The sequence below is a fragment of the Mandrillus leucophaeus genome, unplaced genomic scaffold (genome assembly GCF_000951045.1).
Source record: "Mandrillus leucophaeus isolate KB7577 unplaced genomic scaffold, Mleu.le_1.0 Scaffold807, whole genome shotgun sequence".
In the NCBI taxonomy this organism is placed as follows: domain Eukaryota; kingdom Metazoa; phylum Chordata; class Mammalia; order Primates; family Cercopithecidae; genus Mandrillus; species Mandrillus leucophaeus.
The window spans coordinates 136,217-157,436 of NW_012108775.1; positions in this window are offsets into that span (position 1 = coordinate 136,217).

The window sequence follows — 21,220 nt, forward strand, 5'->3', positions numbered from 1 at the left end:
AAACAAAAACAAACAAACAAAAAAACATAGTTTAATAAGAGCATCAGTGTTAAAGAGAAATCCAAAATAATAAAACAAGAGACTGTGATTACTAAGGGAAGATACTGGCATTGAGATTCTGTTTAAAAAGCAAAAGAAAATAGCATAAACATCATAAAATTGGTTTCATCTTCTTATAGCCAAGATCCAAACATCAAACAACAGCAAATAAACCTACCCCTGGCTTATGCATAGTAATTACTTCTTCATCAGTTCTGCAGACTGAAACTCTAAATCCTGTTTTGAATTAGCTGTGGCATACAGCTTCACACTGTTTTGTGGCTATGTACTATCTTTATTCCATACTGGAATATGAGTTAAAAGTACAGGTGATGGTGGGGATATATTTATTTATTAGCTTGTTTATGTGTCCTTATTCTTAGTGTGGTAATTATTACTTAGTACTTGGATAAACTCATCTGAACAGATGATGGGGAAAAATTCACTTTCATCAATATCCATAACGTAGAGTAGAATAGTAATAATCTCTTAAGAGATGTATATGTGGTACATTAACATTTTATAGGAATGAAAAATCGTAATAACATATCTAAGTGAAAGAACTAGTATGAATTCCATGGGGAGAAATATTTAAGCTGCATTTTAAAAGTTGAAAACACTATAAAGCATTATTCTTTTAGTCTTTTTCTAGAAATTGAAATAATACGGACTTATATGGGAAATGTGATCCCTTAGCCCCCTCTTCCTGATCCCCAAATTCTTCTGTCCCTTTGTTGACCTCTGCTCTATTCCTCCCTCATTTCTCTTTAGGAGGAGAGAATGCTAATGTGACCTATTCACACATATTAGTGGACAGGGTCATTGTGGAAGACAGAACAAGTGCTCATATTTTCCCATCCATGTGGCAGAATGGCAATCTAATTATCCAAACCTACATGCCCACTGGACATTGCTTTTGATTTCTGTACTTGTGTCCATTCAGGAAGTGGTAATATTTCCAAACTCAGTAGTAATATTCCCAGTTCTTGGAGATATTGAGGATTTTATTCCAGACTACTGCAATAAAGCAAATATTGCAATAGTAAGTTGCACACATTTTTTGCTTTCCCAGTGCGTATAAAAGTATGTTTACACTACAATGTAGTCTATTGTAATAGCATTGTATGCAATAGCATTGTGTCTAAAAAATACACATACTTGAATTTAAAAATACCTTTTTGCTAAAAAGTGCCAACAATCATCTGAGCCTTTAGTGAGTCCTAATCTTTTGGAGGGTGTTGCCTCAATATTGATGGCTGCCAACTGATTATAGTGATAGCTGCTGAAGTTTAGGGTGACTGTGGCAATTTCTTAAAGTAAGACTGCAATGAAGTTTGCTGCATGAACTTACTCTTTCATTCACAAAAGATTGCTCTGCAACATGCGATGCTGTTTGATAGCATTTTACCCACAGTAGGATATCTTTCAAAACTGGAGTCAATCCTCTTAAACTTTATCGTTCTATCATAAAGACACAGGCACACAAATATTCATTGCAGCACTATTCACAGTAGCAAAGACATGGAATCAACCTAAGTGCCCATCAATGACAGACTGGATAAAAATAATGTACATATACACCACGGAATGCTATGCAGCCATAAAAATGAATGAGATCATGCCTTTTGCGAGAACATGGATGGAGCTGGAGGCCCTTATCTTCAGCAAACTAACACAGGAACAGAAAACCAAATACTGGACGTTCTCACTTATAAGTGGAAGCTAAATAATGAAAACTCATGAACAGAAAGGAGGGAACAACAGACACTGGGGTCTACTTTGGGGGCAGGGTTGGAGAAGGAAGAGGAGCAGAAAAGATATCTATTGGGTACTGGGCTTAATACCTGGGTGATAAAATAATATGTACAACAAACTCTTATGACACATGTTTACCTATGTAACAAAACTTCACATGTACCCCCAACCTAAAATAAAAGTAAAAAAAAATCCCCTTAAACCCTGTGATGCTTTATGAACTACATTATGTAATATTCTGAATACTTTGTTTTCATTTCAACAATATTCGTGGCATCTTCACCTGGAGTAGATCCACCTCAAGGAATTCCTTTCATTGCTCATTCATAAGAAGCAATTCTTCATCTAGTCAAGTTTTATCATGAGATTGCAGCAATTCAATTACATTTGCAGATTTCAATTCTAATTCTAGTTATCTTGCTATTTCTACCAGATATGCCATTACTTCCTCCACTGAAGCCTTGGGCACCTCAAAGTCATCCATGAGGGTTGCAATTAACTTCTTCCAAATTTCTATTGATGTTACTCTTTTGACCTCCTCCCATGAATTACGGATTTTTTAAAATTTATTTTCAATTATATGGGTACATAGTAGGTGTTTATACATATGGGACACATGAGATATTTTGATACAGTCATACAATGTGTAATAAACATATCTGAGGAAATGGGGTATCCATCACCTCAAGCATTTGTTATTTCTGTGTGTTGCAAACATTCTAATTATATCCTTTTCATTATTTTAAAATGTTCAATAAATTATTTTTGACTGTAGTCACCTTGTTGTGCTATCAAATACTAGATCTTATTCATTATAACTATATTTTTGTACTCATTAGCCATCCTTACTTCCTCCACCCCTACCTGCATAATATCCTTCCCAGCCTCTGGAAACCATCATTCTATTCTCTGTCTCCATTAGTTGTATTGTTTTAATTTTTAGCTCACACAAATGAGTGAGAACATGTGAAATGTGTCTTTCTGTGCCTGGCTTAATTCATCTAACATAATGTCCTCCAGTTCCATCCATGTTGTTGCAAATGGTGGTATCTCATCCCTCTTTATAGTTAAATAGTACTCCATTGTGTATAAGTACCACATTTTTTTTTATCCATTTGTTGGATAATAGACACTTAGGTTGATACCAAATCTTAACTATTGTGAATAGTGCTACAATAAACACGGGACTGCAGATATTTTGTAGATACGCTGATTTCCTCCCTTTTGGGTATACACCTAGGAGTGGGATTGCTGGATTGTGTGTTAGCTCTACTTTTAGTTTTTGAGAAACTTCCGTACTATTCTACATAGTGGCTGTATTCATTTACATTCCAACCAATAGTGTATGAGGGTTTCCCTTTCTCTGTGTTCTCTCCAGCATTTATTTATTGCTTGTCTTTTGGATAAAAGGTATTTTAACTGAGGTGAGATGATATTCATTGTAGTTTTTATTTGCATTTCTCTGATGATCAATGATGTTGGGCACTTTTTATATATATATTTGTTATTTGTATGTCTTCTTTTGAGAAATTTCTATTCAGATCTTTTGCCCATTTTTAATCAGATTATTAGATTTTTTTCTGTTGAGTTGTTTGGGTTCACATATTCTGGTCATTAATCACTTGTCAGATGGATAGTTTGCAAATATTTTCTCCCATTCCGTGGGTTGTCTCTTCACTGTATTGATGTTTCCTTTGCTAAGCAGGTGTTTAACTTGATGTGAACTCATTTGTTCATTTTTGCTTTGGTTGACTATACTCATGCATTATTTCTCAACAAATCTTTGCCCAGATCAATATCCCAGAGAGTTTCCCCAGTGTTTTCTTTGAGTAGTTTTGTAGTTTGAGGGCTTACATTTACATATTTAATCCATTTCTATTTTATTTTGTATATAGTGATAGATGGGGTCTAGTTTCATTCCTCTGCATGTGGATATTCTAGTGTCATTTATTGAAGTGACTATTCTTTCTTCAATGTATGTACTTGACATCTTTGTTGAAAATGAGTTTACTGTAGATGTAAGGATTTAGTTCTGGTTTCTCTATTCTGTTTCATTGGTCTGTGTGTCTGTTTTCATGCCAATACCCTGTTGTTTTGGTTACCATATCTCTGTTGTATAGTTTGAAGTCAGGTAATGTGATTCCTCTAGTTTTGTTTCTTTTACTTAATATGACTTTGAGTATTCTGGGTCTTTGTTGGCTCCATACAAATTTTGAATTGTTATTTCTATTTCTGTGAAGAATGTCATTAGTATTTTTATGAAGATTGTATTGAATCTGTAGGTTTATTTGGATAGTATAGACATTTTAACAATGTTGATTCTTCCAATTCATGAATGTAGAATATCTTTCCATTTTTCTGTGTCCTCTTCAACTTGTATCAATGTTTTACAGTTTTCATTGTAGAGATCTTTCACTTCTTTTGTTAATTCCTAGGTATTTTATTTCATTTGTAGTTATTATAAATGGGATTACTTTCTTGATTTCTTTTGCAGATTGTTCCCTGTTGGCAAATAGAATGCTACTGATTTTTGGATGTTGATTTTGTATCTTGCAACTTTACGGGATTTATTTATCAGTTCCAATAGTTTTTTTTGTTGTTGTTGTTAGAATCTTTAGGTTTTTCCAAATATAAGATCATATTGACTGCAAACAAGATAATTTGACTTCTTCCCTTCCAATTTGCATGCCTTTATTTCTCTCACTTGTCTAATTGCTCTAGATGAGAATTCCAGGACTACGTTGAATAACAGTGGTGAAAATTTGCATCCTTTTTTTGTTCCAGATCTTAGAGGAAAGGCTCTCAATTTTACCCCATTCAGTATGATACTAGCTGTGGGTCTGTCATATGTGACTTTTATTGTGTTGAGATATGTACCTTCTATGAACAGTTTTTTGGGGGCTTTTGTCATGAAGAAACATTTAGTTTATGAAATGGTTTCTCAGCATCAGTTGAAATGATCATGTGTTATTGTCCTTCATTTTGTTGATATCATGTATCAACAAAATCAACATTGATTGATTTCCATAGGTTTAACCATTCTTGCATCTCTGGAATGAATTCCACTTGGTCATAATGAATAATCTTTTAAATGTGTTGTTGTATTTGGTTTGGTAGTATTTTGTTGAGGGTTTTCACATCAATGTTCATCAGGGATATTGGCCTGTGCTTTTGTATTTTTGATGCATCTTTGTCTGGTTTTGGTATCAGGATAATACTGGCCTCATATAAACAGTTTGGAAATATTTTCTCTTCCTCTATTTTTAGGAACAGCTTGAGTAGGATCGATACTAGTTCTCTTTTAAATGTTTGATAAAATTCATCATTGAATCCATCAGGTCCTAGATTTTCTTTGCTGGGAGACATTTTATTTTGGCTTCAACTACATTTCCTGTTACTGGTCTACTCAATAACAGGCTTTGGGATTTCCTCATCATTCAATTTTGGTAGGTTATATATGTCTCGAAATTTATTCATTTCTTCCACGGTTTCCAATTTATTGACATACGGTTGCTCCTGGTAGACTCTAATGATCCTTTGAATTTCTGTGATCTCAGTTGTAATCTCTCCCTTTTCATTTCTGATTTTATTTACTTGAGTCTTTTTTCTTTTTAGTCTGGCTAAAGATTTATCAATTTTGTTTATCTTTACAAAAAACCAACTTTTTGTTTTATTGATCTTGTATATTGGTTTCTTAATTTCAAATTCAGTTATTTCTGCTTTAATCTTTATTATTTCTTTTTTTATACTTGTTTGGGGTTTGGTTTTCTCCTGCTCTTTTAGTTCTTTAAGATGCATTGTTATTTGATGTTTTTCTACTTTTTTGATGTAGGCGGTTATTGCTACAAACTTACTTCTTAGTAGTGTTTTTTTGCTATATTCCATAGGTTTTGGTGTGTGCTGTTTCCATTTTCATTTGATTCAAGAAAGTTTTTAATTTTCTTCTTAATTTATTCATTGACCCACTAGTCATTCAGGAGCATATTGTTTAATTCCATGTGTTTGTATAATTTCTAAAGTTCCTCTCGTTATTAATTTCTAGTTTTATTCAATTGTAGTCAGAGAAGATACTTGATATAATTTCCTTTTTTTTAAAAATTAAGACTTGATTTGTGGCCTAACATATGATCTATCCGTGACAATGATCCATGTGCTGAGGATAAGAATATGTATTCTGCGGTCATTGGATGAAATGTTCTGTAATTATCTATTAGATCCATTTGGTCCATAGGACAAATTAAGTATGACATTTCATTGTTGATCTTCTGTTGGCATGATCTGTCCAATGATAAAAGTGGGATGTTGAAGTCTCCAGCTACTATGGTATTTGGGTCTGTCTCTCTCTTTGGCTTGAATACTTGCTTTACATATCTGAATACTTCAGTGTTGGATTGTACATGGATTTATAATTGTTACATCTTCTTGCTGAATTGACCCTTCTGTCATTATATAATTACCTTCTTTATCTCTTTTTATAGTTTTTGTCTTGAAATTGATTTTGTCTAAGGTAAGTATAGCTACTCCTTCCCTTTTTTAGTTTCGATTATCGTGGAATGCCTTTTTCCATACCTTTATTTTCAGTCTATGTGTGTCTTTTTTAGGTAAAGTGTGTTTCCTGTAGCCATCAGATTGTTGAATTTTTAAAAAACCCATTTAGCCTTTTGTATTTAAATTGATTAGAGAGTTTAGTTTATCTGCATTCAGTGTTATTATTGATAAGTAAGGACTTACTCTTGCCATTTTGTTATTTGGTTTCTGGTTGCTTTTTGGTCCTGCCTGCGTGCCTGTTGTTTTTTGGTCTTCTATGCCTGCCTGCCTGCCTACCTTTTTTCTTCCTTCCTATCTTCCTTTGTGTGAACGTTATTTTCTCTGGTGGTATGTCTTAATTTCTTGCTTTTCATTTTTTTGTGTATCTGTTGGAGGTTTTCTGATTTTAGGTTACCGTGAGGTTTGCAAATAACATCTTATTACCCATTATTTTCTAATTAGAAAACCAACCAAACAAATAAACAAGCAAAGATAAAACTAATAAAGGCTCTACACTTTAACTTCATCACCCATACTTTTTAACTTTTTGCTATTTCTATTTCTATCTTATTACACTGTTATGTCTTAAGAACCTGTTATAATTATCATTTTTGATAGGTTTGTCTTTTTGTCTTCCTACTCATGATATGGGTAGTTCCTATACCACAATTATAGTGTTATAATATTCTGTATTTGTCTGTGTACTTAGTATTACCAGGGAGTTTTGTACCTTCAGTTTTTATTACTCGTTAATGTTCTGTTCTTTCAGATTGAAAAACTCAATTTAGCCTTTCTTGTAGAACAGGTCTGGTGTTGACAAAATCCCTCAGCTTTTGTTTATCTGGGAAAGTCTTTATTTCTCCTTTATCTTTGAAGGATATTTTTGCCAGATATGATATTCTAGGATTTTTTTTTCCTCCAGCACTTCAAATACATAATGACCCTCTTTCTTGGCCTGAAAGGTTTTCACTGAGAAGTCAGCTGCCACATGTATTGAAGCTCCTTTATATGTTTTTTTTTTCTTTTTTCTTGCTGTTTTTAGGTTACTGTCATTATCCTTGGCCTTTGGGAGTTTAATTATTAAATGTCTTACTTGGGCTTAATCTGTCTGGTGTTCTATAACCTTCTTGTATTTGAATATTGATATATTTCTCTAGTTTTGGAAAGTTCTCTATGATTATCTCTGAATAATCTTTCTACTTTAACCTCTCCCTCTACCTCCTCTTTGAGGCCAATTGCTCTTAGATTTGCTCTTTTGAGGCAGCTTTCTGAATCTTATAGGTACACTTTATTCTTTTTAATTCTTTTTTCTTTTATCTCCACTGACTGTGTGTTTTCAAAGAGTCTTCTTCAAACAATAATACTTTATTTTGCTTGGTCATCTCTACTATAATGAGACTCTGATGCATTCTTCAATTGGCCAAGTGAATTTTTCAACTCTAGAATTTCTGCTTGATTTTTAAAAATTATTTCAATCTCTTCTTAAAATTTATTTGATAGAGTTCTGCATTACTTCGCTGTGTTATCTTTAATTTTCTTGGAGCTTCCTTGAAACCACTGCTTTGAATCCTCTGTCTGATAGTTCACATATCTCTGTCAGTCAAGGATTGGTCACTAGTTCCTTATTTGGTACAATTGGTGAAGTCATGTTTTCCTAGCTGATCTTGATTCTTATGGATGTTCATTAATGTCTGGGCATTGACGAGTTAAGTATTTATTTTCATCTTCACAGTTCGGGCTTGTTTGTACCCATCCTTCTTGAGAAGGCTTTCCAAGTATTCAAAGGGAAGTGAGTGTTGTGATCTAAGTCTTAAAACTTTGGTCACTGCAGCCATATTTGCATTGGGGTTCCTCAAGCCTAGTAACACTGTGACTTTTGCAGACTCCTAGGTGTAATGCATTGTTGATCCTACTAAGATCCAGGTGAATTCCTTGGATTACCAGACAGAGTCTCTTCTCCTCTTTCCTTACTTTCCACCAAACAAATAAAGTCTGTCTCTCTGTGTGTGTGTTGAGCTGCCTGGAATTGGGGGAAGGGTGACACAAGCACTCGTGTGACAGCCACCACTGGGAATGTGCTAGATCACTATTGAAGCCAGCATAGTACTGGGTCTTGCTTAAGGCCTGTGGTGACTATTGCCTGGCTACTGCTGTTGTTTATTCAAGGCTCAAGGCCTCCTTAGACAGCAGATAGGGAATCTCGCCAGGCCTGAATCTTTCCTTTCTGGGAAGTGGGTTCTCTTCCAGCCCAGGGTGGGTCTAGAACTGCCATCTGAAAGCTTAGGCTTGGAATCATGGATTTTATGAGTCTGCTTGGTGCTTTATTTTATTGTGGCTGAGCTGGTACCCAAGTTGCAAGACAAAATCCTTTTTACTTTTCCATTTCCTTTTCTTAAGCAGAAGGAGTCTCTCCACAAGTTACAAGCTGTACTCTCTGCAGTTGGAGAAAGGGTGATGCAAGCACTTATTGGTGGCCCCAGCTGGTGTCTCATTGGGTTGTGAGCACTCCAGGTCCATTGGCCCTAGCACAGCCTTCCACAGCACCAGACCTTACCCAGGAATTGCAGTCTTTGTTGTCTAGACTGCCTTTCAACTTTATTTAGGACTCCAGAGCCCTTTAGCCCCCAGTGGTGGGGCTAACCGGAACTCGAGTTCTGAATTTAGGGATGGATGATTCCCTTTTGGCTAAGGCTGGTCTAAATACTCCCTCCACATGTGCTGGCTGAATTCTGCCTTGTGTTCTTTCCACTATCACAGAGCAGCACTGAGTTCCAGTGCAAAGTACCACAATCACTTTGCTATCCTTCCCCAAGCACACAGATTCTCTCTCCATGCCACATGATGCTGCAGGGGGTAAGGGTGGGGTGGGGAGGGGCAGTGTAGATAATTCAGGACTGTCTTTTGTACCCTATTATGTGCCTCTTTGCTTGCTATGATATCAAAACCAGGTACTGTGATTGCTCACCTGATTTATGGTTCTTATGAATGTACTTTCTTATGTGGATAATTGTTCAATTTGGTGTTCCTGCAAGGAGGATGATTGTTGGAGGGTTCTCTTCAGCCACCTTGTTTCTCCACCTCATGAACATTCTTAATGGCATCTAGAATGATGAATTCTTTTCAGAAGGTTTTCAGTTTGCTTTGCCAAGATCCATCAGCTGAATCACTATCTATGGCACTTACAACCTTACAAGATGTATTTCTTAAATAAGACTTGAAAGTCAAAAACTCCTTAATCCATGGGCTATAGAATGGTTGTTGTGTTAGTACACATGAAAATAACATTAATCTTGTACATCTCCATCAGGGATCTTGGGTGACTAGGTGCATTTTCACTGTGCATTAATATTTTGAAAGGAATCTTTTTTTTTTTTTCTTTTTGAGCAGTAGGTCTCAACAGTGGGCTTAATATATTCAGTAAACCACATTGTAAACAGATATGCTGCCATTCAAGTTTTGTTTCATTTATAGAGCATAGGTAGAGTAGGTTTAGCATATTTTTTAAGGGCCTTTGGATTTTCAGAATGGTCAATGAGCACTGGCTTCAACTTGAAGTCACCAGCTGCATTACCCCCTATCAAAAGAGTCAGCCTGCCCTACCAAGCTTTGAAGTCAGGCATTGACTTCTTCTCTCTTGCTATGAAAGTCCTAGATGGCATCTTCTTTGAATATAAAGCTGTTTTTATCGACACTGAAAACCTGTTGCTTAGTGTAGCCATCTTCATGAATAATATTAACTAGATCTTCTGGATAACTTGCTAAAGCTTCTACATCAGCAATTCCTGCCTCACCTTGCATTTTTATATTATGGAGACAGCTTCTTTTTTAAACCTCCTGAGCCAAACTCTGCTAGCCTCAAACTTTTCTTCTGCAGCTTTCTCACCTCTACTAGCCTTCACAGAATTGAAGAGAGTTAGGACCTTCCTCTGGATTAGGTTTTGGCTTAAGAGAATGTTGTAGCTCTATCTAGACCACTCAAACCTTCTTCATATCAGCAATAAGGCTGTTTTGCTTTCTTGTCATTCATGTGTTCACTGCAGTGGTACTTTTAGTTTCCTTCAGGAACTTTTTCTTTGCATTCGTATCTTGGCTAACTGGTGAAAGAGGCCTATCTTGGCTCTCAACATGCCTTTTTTACTAAGCTTAATCATTTCTAGCTCTTGATTTAAAGTGAGAGATGTGTGAGTCTTCCTTTCATTTGAATAGTTAGAGGTCATTGCAGGGTCATTAACCGGCCTCCTTTCAATATTGTTGTCTCAGGAAATAGGGAAGACTGAAGAGAGAGAGAGAGGTGGGGGAATGACCAGTTGCTGGAGCAGTCAGAACACACACAACATTTATCAATTAAGTTTTCCATCTTATGTTGGGCAGTTTGTGGTGCCCTAAAACAATGATAATAATAACATCAGATATCACTGATCACAAATCATTGTAACAGATATGATGATAATGAAAAAGTTTGAAATATTGAGAGAGTTATCAAAATATGACACAGAGACCAGAAGGGAGCACATGCTGTTAGAAAAATGTTGCTGATAGATTTACTTGACTCAGGGTGTCCACAAACCTTCAATTTGTAAAAAATGCAGTATCTGTGAAATGTAATAAAATGAGGTCCCCTATATGAAGATAGGCATATAAGAAAGCAACAGGACCTACTTATTACTTGTACCAAATTGGGTTTTCCCAATTCAGCTTTATCTGATGCCTGCATGTAATAACTTGAGCACTGGTATAAGTAAAAATAAAATACTAGGTTGCTTCTTACTTAGTTTCTATTCTTTAGGTTAAAATCTTCCTTGGAAAATCTGGCCCCACAGTCTGTCATAATAAAATCCTACATGGAAGCCAATATCAATTAACTGAAATTAGCATGGAGGCAGAATCTATTTTCCACACTTGCTCTGCAGCCATTCTGCCTGGAAGCATATGTGCTCATTACTGTTATTTTGAACACATTAGGTATGTATTTATCTCATGCATCTGTGGGCTTTCTACTGGTGCTACTTTGAAGCTGTGGGAGGTCAATGCAGAACATCATTAAACAACTGGGAGGAAAGACTCAGTAGGAAAATTCAAATAGCAAGAAAAAGGTCATGAATCACATAAAATTCAAAACGAAACATGCTTTGAATTCAGTAGAAGTTTCTTGAAACATTCTTGGTTGTATGTATGGGAATATCTTTGGAATGAATCAGTCATCATTTCTTCCTGAGTACCATAGAAGGTTGTATAAAACAGAGAGTCTTCTTAGAAACCAGTCAAAGAAGCTTGGCTTAATTTTCTTGATCTGGAAATGCAAGCACATCAGCAAGGATGTAAAAAGTACTGAGAAACTAATCAGTTGCTTTTGGATGAGGCAGCTATGATTTTCATTGAATTTGGGGAAAACACCAGCATTTTATTACCTTCAATATAAATATTCTTGAACTTCCAGCAGTCTTAGTATTCAGCTACCAGGTGTTTTGTGCTATTATGTCAGAGTTACTGAAGACAGATGCACCTTCTCTTCTGACTCTGGTTTATAAATGGCTGATACACACTTTAATCAGTTGCTCAAACTGTGGTTCATGAATTACTGGTAGCAGGATCATCACCTGGAGTACTTGTTAAAAATGCAGATACCTACTTATCACCCCAGACTTCCTGAATAAAAATATCAGTATGGGATGCAATGCATGAAAATCTGAAATTTTTAACAAGCATAATTGATAGTAATATTGAGAATGAGTGTTTAGACCTGTGCCTAAACTTCACCCAGTTTAGTTGCACCAAATATGCTTGTCAAATCATTGGAGTACAGATTAATATATTAGGCTTGAACTAAGACAGTTGGTGTCGTAACTCATTGGAATCTAAAGAAAATTAGTCTGAGTTTTTTCTTTCTCCTAATGTATCCCCTTTAATTCTAGTTTTTCTAGGTTCAAAAGAAAGAGGAGTGAAGAGGAGTAAAACATACATCTATTAAAAAGCAAGAAGGTTAAATAAATGGAAGCTTTTTATTTTTCTTTCTTTGCCTAAGGTAAGTCAAACAGTGTTTAAAAACCTAAGTTTTTTTTTTGTTATGATGTAAAACAGGTCTCTTGTATAGTGTGCTTGTTTTAATATCAAAAAGTAGCCATTTGGAGCCTCAAGCAAGCGGGGAGGGAGTGTGTAGAACAATCTGCAAGAAGACTGTTTTAAAAATTTAAGCATCTCACAGGCAGGCATCCATCAATAAGACTGTAGTGATATCATTGCTCACTGCAATGTTGTTATAAATATATTGCAGTGAACACTGCTGCAGGTCTTAAGGCTCTGTATGACTCTGTCTGGGGAGAATAAAATAGGATTTGATAACATCTGATCTCAATGCATTTTGATTCTAGTGACGCATTTCTAAGCATGACTGTCAAAGAAACACATAAGCATGTGACTTTATGGCAGCATCTATAAGGAAAATTGAAGTGGGGACGTGGCAACTTTTTGGATAATTCAGGCAAGTGAGGGAAATATATAGTTTGGATTCTGAATTATTTATTCAGGCTTTCTGTGTTAATCCAATCCATCATAGTTGTTACTCAGTTTTACTTTTCCGGTGTAGCTGTAGGCTGTAATGTGTTCCTTTCAGTGTGATCCTAGTAGATTCACAGTCAGTGGTCTGAATGGGCTTTCCTTGTCTTCTCATTTGTATGCAATGATAATTATGGTTGTAGTAAACATTTATTGAACATTTATGTGCCAATCACAGCTCTAATTACTTTACTGCTCATTCATCCTTTATAACGGCTCTATGAGGTAGATATTAACATTTCCCTTTTATAGATGAAGAAAACAAGACTCAGACAACTCAAAAAATTTGCACAGCTACCTAGTAGCAGATCTAGAGCTCAAAATTGCTTGACTAATTTCAAAGGTCTGCTTTGTATCTGCTGCAGTATGCTGAGAGCTGTGAAAATGAGGTTTGATTCAAAGGCAACCTTAGTGTTGTTTTTGGTCCTCATTCTATAGCTTTATTGACAGCAAGTAGCATGTAAGAAGAAACCGTGAGGATGAAACACAACAGCACTGAGTATGGGATCTGGTTTTCTGAAAAGCCTCAGAGTAGTCAGGTATTGCAACTTGCAAAGATGTAAGGGATGAGGATTGCTCAATGGAAAATGAAAGGTGGAAGAGACCTGGGCAGATTAATTTCTCCAGCTTCCTCTCTCTAACAGACTGCCCAAAGATGTAATTCTTCTTTGCAGTCTTTCTGGAGAAGTTGTATGTGACAGGCAAACATATCTCCTGAGTGTCCTGTTGGTCTCGTGGAAGCTTGTTGTAAAGTGGAGAAACATCATTTCACATCACTTTTTCTTTGCCTCACTTTTCTTCCTCTTCTTTTTTTTAATCTCACCCTCACTGTTTTGGGCTTACACCTTCCAAATAAAAGCTATGCTACCATAATGGGGTGCTTGATGGGGTGCCTCAGGTAATACTTCCTAAAGTTCTGAGGCTGAAACAGTAATCAATATAGGCATAGGCCTTGCATATGCCAGACCCATGGTGTCAGACACATTAACTCATTCCTGGCAAAAACTTAATGAAATACTATTATTATTATCATTCCCATTTTACAGATAAGGAAATTAAAGTGTAGAGATGTTAAGTCCCTCTATGGAATCCAGCATAAAAAGAGGATTTTGTATATGTTTACTGCACATGGACACATGAATGAATGAATGAATGCAAGCTTGATCAGTGGAATAAAATGGTAGGGAAAATTTCAACCTCTAACATTTGCCAGATGCTACTACTTACATTATTCCATTTTCTGAAGAAAAATCGATCCAGCATCTAGCAAAATACATGTGCAGATTAGATAATCAGCATTTACTTGTTAAAATAATGCATACAATATTTTCTAAACTCCATTTTTAGGGGTAAGACAACAGATACAAAGTATTTTTTTAAATATTAATGGATGCGCAGACATACAAGGGATTGAATAACATGGCTCAAGGAGCTTAAATTATGAGGGAAGATACTAACTTGAAAGATACTTTGCTACACCTTTGCTTTGTTTACCTGAAATAGAGTTTAGATGCTGAAATTCAAATTTCCTTAGGATTACAGCACCAACAACAAATAAAAACAAATAAAAGATACTGCCATGAAAATCAATGTGGTATCCAGAAAAATAAAGAGCCAAGAAATGAAGCATTTTTTTGTGCTCTCTAAATTTTCCTTGACATCATTTGTAGTTGGTCCTTTGCTAGTGATCTTTGTTTCCTGTTTGATGTGACTGCTAGTGGTATATTGACCCATGTTCAAGTATTGATGAGAGCTTTGAGGGACTTCAGAAGGCTTAAAGATTCAGCAAGGATTGGAAACAAATGACTGGAGAATAAAAATGATACACGGGTGCCAAACCTTAACCTAAAGCTTCAGTTTTCTGATATGGTTGATGATTCATATTTCCTTAGATTTTCTGCATTTTTTTCCCTTTTTTTCCAAATTATTCCATCTGGTTTTTAAATGAGTTGATTTTGTGTAAAAAAATGGAATATCAGAACTCGGAGTAAAATTTCAATTAAGCCTAGTTTATTTTTACCATATTATAGATGATTTCCTGAAAAGTCTTTACAGCCTTAGAGCCAAGTTTTTAAAGCCTGTCATTTTCCATTGCACTGTAATCAGACATACACCTGACAAACTATTTCTATACCTCTGTGTAAGGAAAGCTTTGGATGTGGTCCTTTCACCTTTGGGGAACTCTTGTAGACATTTTCAGGTGCTAGTTGAATCTTACCATCAGTAAAGCTAGAATATCCATGTTGATTTTTAAGATCCAGTCAAAACTTAAAGCTCCAAAATAATCTCCTTTGACTCCATGTCTCACATCCAGTTCATGCTGATGCAAGAAGTGGGCTCCCATGGTCTTGGGCAGCTCCACCCCCATGGCTTTGCAGGGTACAAAGCTGTTTTCATGGGCTGGTGTTGAGTGTCTGCAGCTTTTCCAGATGCACAGTGAAAGCTATCAGTAGATCTACAATTCTGGGGTCTGGAGGACAGTGGTCCTCTTCTCATAGCTCCACTAGGCAATGCCTCAGTGGGGACTCTGTGTGGGGACTTGCACCCACATTTCCCATCCACACTGCCCTCGCCAAGGTTGTCCTTGAGGGTTCCACCCCTGTAGCACACCTCTGCCTAGACATCAGGCATTTCCGTACATCTTGTGAAATCTAGGCAGAGGTTTCCAAACCTCAATTCTTGACTTTATGCACCTGCAGGCCCAACACCACATGTAAGCCACCAAGGCTTGGAGTTTGTATACTCTGAAGCAACAGCCTGAGTTCCACAATGTCCACTTTTAACCCATGACTGGGTTGTAGGGCATGAAGTCCTAAGACTGCACAAAGCAGCAAGGCCCTGGGCCCAGCCCACGAAACCATTTTTCCCTCCTAGACCTCCTGGCTTGTGATGGGATGGGCTGTTGTGATGACCTCTGACATGCCCTGGAGACATTTTCCCTATTGTCTTGGTGATTAACATTTGGTTCCTCATTATTTATGCAAATTTTTGCAGCAGGGAATTTCTTCTCAGAAAATGAGTTTTTATTTTCTATCACATCATCAGGCTGCAAATTTTCTAAACTTTTATGCTCTGCTTCCCTTTTAAACATGACTTCCAATTCCAAACCATATCTTTGTGAATACATAAAGCTGAATGCTTTTAACAGCACCCAAGTCAATTCTTGGACACTTTATTGCTTAGAAATTTCTTCCACCAGATACCCTAAATCATCTCTCTCAAGTTCAAAGAGTCACAGATCTCTAGGGCAGGGGAAAATGCCACCAGTCTCTTTGCTAAAATATAGCAAGAGTCACCTTTATTTTAGTTCCCAACAAGTTCCTCATCTCCATCTGGGACTACCTCAGCCTGGACTTCATTTTCCATATCACTGTCAGCATTCTGGTCAAAGCCATTCAACAAGTCTGTAGGAAGTTCCAAACTTTCCCACATCTTCCTGTCTTCTTCTGAGCCCTCCAAACAACTCCAGCTTCTGCCTGTTACCCAGTTCCAAAGTTGCTTCCACATTTTTGAGTATCTTTATAGCAGCATCCCACTCCTGGTATCAGTAAGTTGGTACATTCTCATGCTTCCAGTAAAGACATATCCAAGACTGGGTAATTTATAAAGGAAGTAGGTTTAATGGACTCATAGTTCCATATGGCTGGGGAGGCCTCACAATCATGATGGAAGATGAAGGAAGAACAAAGGGACTTCTTACATGTTGGTGGGCCAGAGGGCTTGTGCAGGGAAACACTCATTTATAAAGTCATCAGATCTCATGAGATCTATTCACTATCACAAGAACAGCATGAGGAAGACCCACCCAAGACCTCCCACTGGGTCCTTCCCAAGACATGTGGGAATTATAGGAACTACAATTCAAAATGAGATTTGGGTTGGGACATGGCCATACATTGTCACCCACTATGATGGTGGATTTATCTAATTTTTTTTAACTTTTTATTTTAAAATAATAGAGTGATAGGAGTTGCAAAAACAGTACAGAGAGATTCTGCCTATACTTCACCCAGTTTTCCCCAATAATTATATTTTTGTATAACTATAGTATGTAATCTCCACCAGGAAATTGACATTGGTACAATGTGTGTGGCTAGACCTGTGTCATTTAATTGCATGTGTAGATTTCTCAACACTGATTCCACTGCAATTAAGACACAGATCTATTTAGGGGAATAGAAGATTAAGGTCTTCTATTCTTTTTTATAATTAGACTGAAATCCTGCTTACTGCCATCCCTAACCCCTGACAACCACCAGGCACTTTTCCATCACTATAATTTTGTCATTTTGAGAATGTTATATAACCTGAACCTCAAAGTATGCAACCTTTTGAGATTGGCTTTTCAATTTCAGCATAATGCTTTTGGGACACACCCAAATTTGTTGTATTAATAGTTTACTGTTTTTTATTGCTGATAGTAGTGTATGGTATGGATGTACCACATTTTGTTTAATCATTTAGCTGTTGAGCGACATGCTCTCAGTTTTTGGCTATTGAAAATAAAGCTGTTACTAATATTTGTTACAGGTTTTGTATGGGCATACATTGTATATTTTCTGGATACATGTCCAGAAGTACAATTACTGGGTCCTCTAGTAAGTATATGCCTAGTTTTTTAAGAAACTGTCAAACTATTTTTCCAGAGTGGCTGTACCATTTTACATTCTGCCAGCAATGTATAACAGACCCACTTTCTCTGCATCCTTGCCAGCATTTTCTATTGTCAATATTTTTTATTTTACCTGTTGTAATAGAAATTTTTAACAGAATGGATCATCATTTCTTATTATGGTCTTTATGTACATTTCCCTAATGAATAGTGATACTGAACATCTTTTTATGTGCTTATTTGCCATCTGTATATCCTCTTTGCTAAAATGTCTCTTCATGTCCTTTGCCCATGTTCTAATGGATTTCTTGATTTTTACTGTTGAGTTTTGAGACTGTTTCATCTTACCTAATCTGCACCTGGAGTCACCCCAAATGGGCAGCAGAAGAGTTCCCACAAAGGAGTGCCCAAGCCATCCAGAGATGAAGCTGGTTGAGATTCCAAAAAAAGGAAGCACTGAATGCTGGGGTGATGAGTTCAAAGCATTTATTAAGGGAACTTACAGCATGCTGCAGAAGTCCTCACTACTGACAGCAAGAGAAAAAGGGTGTTCTACCTAGGATGTCCACAGTGAGGAGTTCAGGGCATGGACTTTATATGAGGGTTTAAAGAATCTGGCTCAGGACCAGGTTAATTTCTTTCAGTGATTTGGGCAACAACCTAGATGCCTTTATTAGTACCTGAAAATGTTCAAGGCTCTAGTTTGGTCAAGCCTGCTGGGAAAAACCTGCAGCTCGCTGGGTCACAGAGCTGTCAATGCACTCTGTGATGTTTGGTCAGGAGATGGAAAGAAAGTTGGGGGACTACAATTTACACCCCTGACTGGCTCTTATAATTTCACACACCCATCTCTTCTGAGATGTTCCCTGAGCTGGCAGGAAAGGATGGAATTGCTTGTAAGGTCCTTTTCCCTAACTTTATGACACATTGCCAACAAAACAGCAACAGTAAATACAGGTGCATGTGACGAGACCTAAAATCACAGTTCCCCAAAGGCTTACTAGCAGTGCTTTCCACTGAGGCTCCGATTCTGAAAACTATGATTGTATTGTAAGCCACCAAGAGTCAAACCCCTGTGGTCTATTAGCTGTAATTGCTTTTGTAAATGAAGGAGGGATTGATTAACATCAGCTTCTTTGGCATCGTTCAGGTTTTAAAGGGGCACAGATTCCTCCCTGCTCAGCTGTCAGCATGTCTAGAGCTATTGAGTTCCACAGGACACTTTTCTCAATGTGGCTGTTTCAGTGTTCAAGGACTCCAAACCATGCTCAGTGTCATTCAGAGCTCTGAAGACATATCTTTGAAGGCTTCCACCTTCTGCACAATAGCAACAGAGCCTTCCAGGGGTACAAATACAGTCACTCAGTCATCCCACCAAAAACAAGCAAACAAACAAAAACAGACCTACTTCACCAGCCCCTACAGATGGACTCAATGAGGGGGACAGGGATGGTGTCAGAGATCCTGGAGGGCACCTACATGAAGCCAAGGATATATCATCCAAGCCATCTTGGGGGAACCCAGGGCCAGAGGTGAGTACTACTGAGCTACTAGGTACCAATCAAGCAATCCAATATGTTGCTGCCCTACAAAACCAGTCTGTGGCAAATCAGTCTGTGTCCCTAAGTATAACAATGTGTTGGCTTCCAGCAGTTGGGAGGAGCCCTAGGTATCTGGTATTGTTTACCTGAGTGTCTTTGGAGTGATTGCTTTGTTCCCGACAGATCTCTCTAACCCCAGAGAGCATCCCTGCTGTAGGGGTGAGGCACAAAAATCCATCCTGCATTTGCCAGTATGATCCCTATTGCCAGGATGGGATTGTCTTCAGGGAAGTCTTGGCTTTGGTTGTTGCCTCCCTGTGGGACATGTTCAGGGAAAAACTTACATTGTGTTCAGGGTTGCCCGATGTCGCATCCCTATCACATTTGCACACATGTCAGAGGTATCTAGAGTACCCATTCCCATGTGTTGTTCAGTTATATGGGTTTGTACATAGTGGCTCAGTCTACCAGGGCATTCCTCCTTAGCTACTCAGGGGCATAAGGCCATGTATCTGCCAATTAGATCAGCCTTGGCTGTGGACTGTGCAGTGGGTCCAGGCCAGTAAAACATTTTCACGGGATATCCGAGCTCTGGAGGGGATGATATAACAGTAAAGGAGAAGGCACTTCAAGCAAACAGCAAAAAGACAAAAAATGTTTAGGAATACAGGGTGGGACCTCCTGCCCCACCTGTGTAATAAAACTTGTGTTAGATTCTCCCTCTGCAATAATCTCAGAAGCCTTGGGAACATTTCCGGGAGGGGTGTACAGACCTTCTGTCCCAGTGCGAGAAGTGTTGTAGACGCCACAGTGATAGTCTGGGTGAAATCCACTATATTAGTGCCACTTTGGTGCCCAGCGGTATGGAGGCACTGCCTGTCCACTGCCAGTGTGTCTCCCCAGGCCCTTCATGGAAAAGGAAAGTAGGGGTCAAGTCCAGGGCAGTGTCGGCCTCCCACCTCAGGGGAAGAAGGATTGCTAGTCCAGCCCAGTGGTACTTTCTACCCCAGATCTCACTTCAGAATTCCCTGCCCAGGGTTTATGGGACAAGGGGAGCATAAAATCAGGCCAGTCCATGTGGAACTGAATTCCAGGCTTAGCTTTTTTCCATACCCCTGTGGCTTGCACCTGACTGTTTATATTCATTACATGTTCATAAGCCAACTTTCCTTCCATGATGGGAGCTTCATTCAAGGCACATACAACTTCCATTTAAACCACAGTCCAATTTCTCAATGAGGGGAGTCCTGTCAAGAGCTTAATTTGTTCTTTGAAGAGGTCGTTTTTTCCTCTCTAACAGTCCTGCTCCCTGTGGGCTGTAGGGCAGATGAAATTGTTATGTCATGCGCTCCTTTTCTGCCCAATCTTGGATGAGGGAGCCTGGGAAATGCTTCCCTTGGTCACTATGATTGTTTTTAGGGTACCATACATTAGTTGCAAACATTGCAGACGCTGTATAGTCAAGGTCTGATTTGCTTTTCAATGGAGAAAAGCTTGCAAGGGGCCACTCAGTGTTTATGCATGTCAGTGTATATTGATATCCCTTACCAATTAGGGAGTGGGCCAATATAATCTAGTTGCCACGTGTTGATGGCTCTCTCCCCTCTTTTTACATTTCCAGTGGCCTCTGATGCTTGCTGAAGAGGGGCCTGGCAATAGTTGGGCCAATTTTGTATTGTCTTTTCTCTGTTTTGTTAGGACACTAGTAAGCCAGAGTGCTGGACCAATTTCCAAATAGTATGCAGCATCCCTATGAGCTCCCTTCTGATGTATCCAATATGCTATACCTGCTTTTTCAGGTGACCACTGACCGGGCTCGGGACAGAGTTTCTGCTTTCATATTTCTACAAGAGGTGACTGTTGGTGAGCTGCTATGTAGAACACTGCAACTTTAGCCTTGGTTGATGTAATCGGTCTTAAATGTCTGTTTGTAGTTCTGCCCCAACAATGGCCTTCCATTTATGGACCATTGATCCTTTTCCTATAGAGTTATTCACAGTGTCAGCCCTTTCACGGATGCTCAGGAATCAGTACACAGAGCTACTGGGTGTGGCTCTTTCATCATCACTATCCAGACAGCTCAGGGCTCTGCCTACTGGCTGTTATACCCTGTTCCAGACTGCACCCATATGGTGTGGATACTTGGTTGCATAGCCACGGAAGTCTGTCTGTGTAGCTGACCCACATTGGAGTT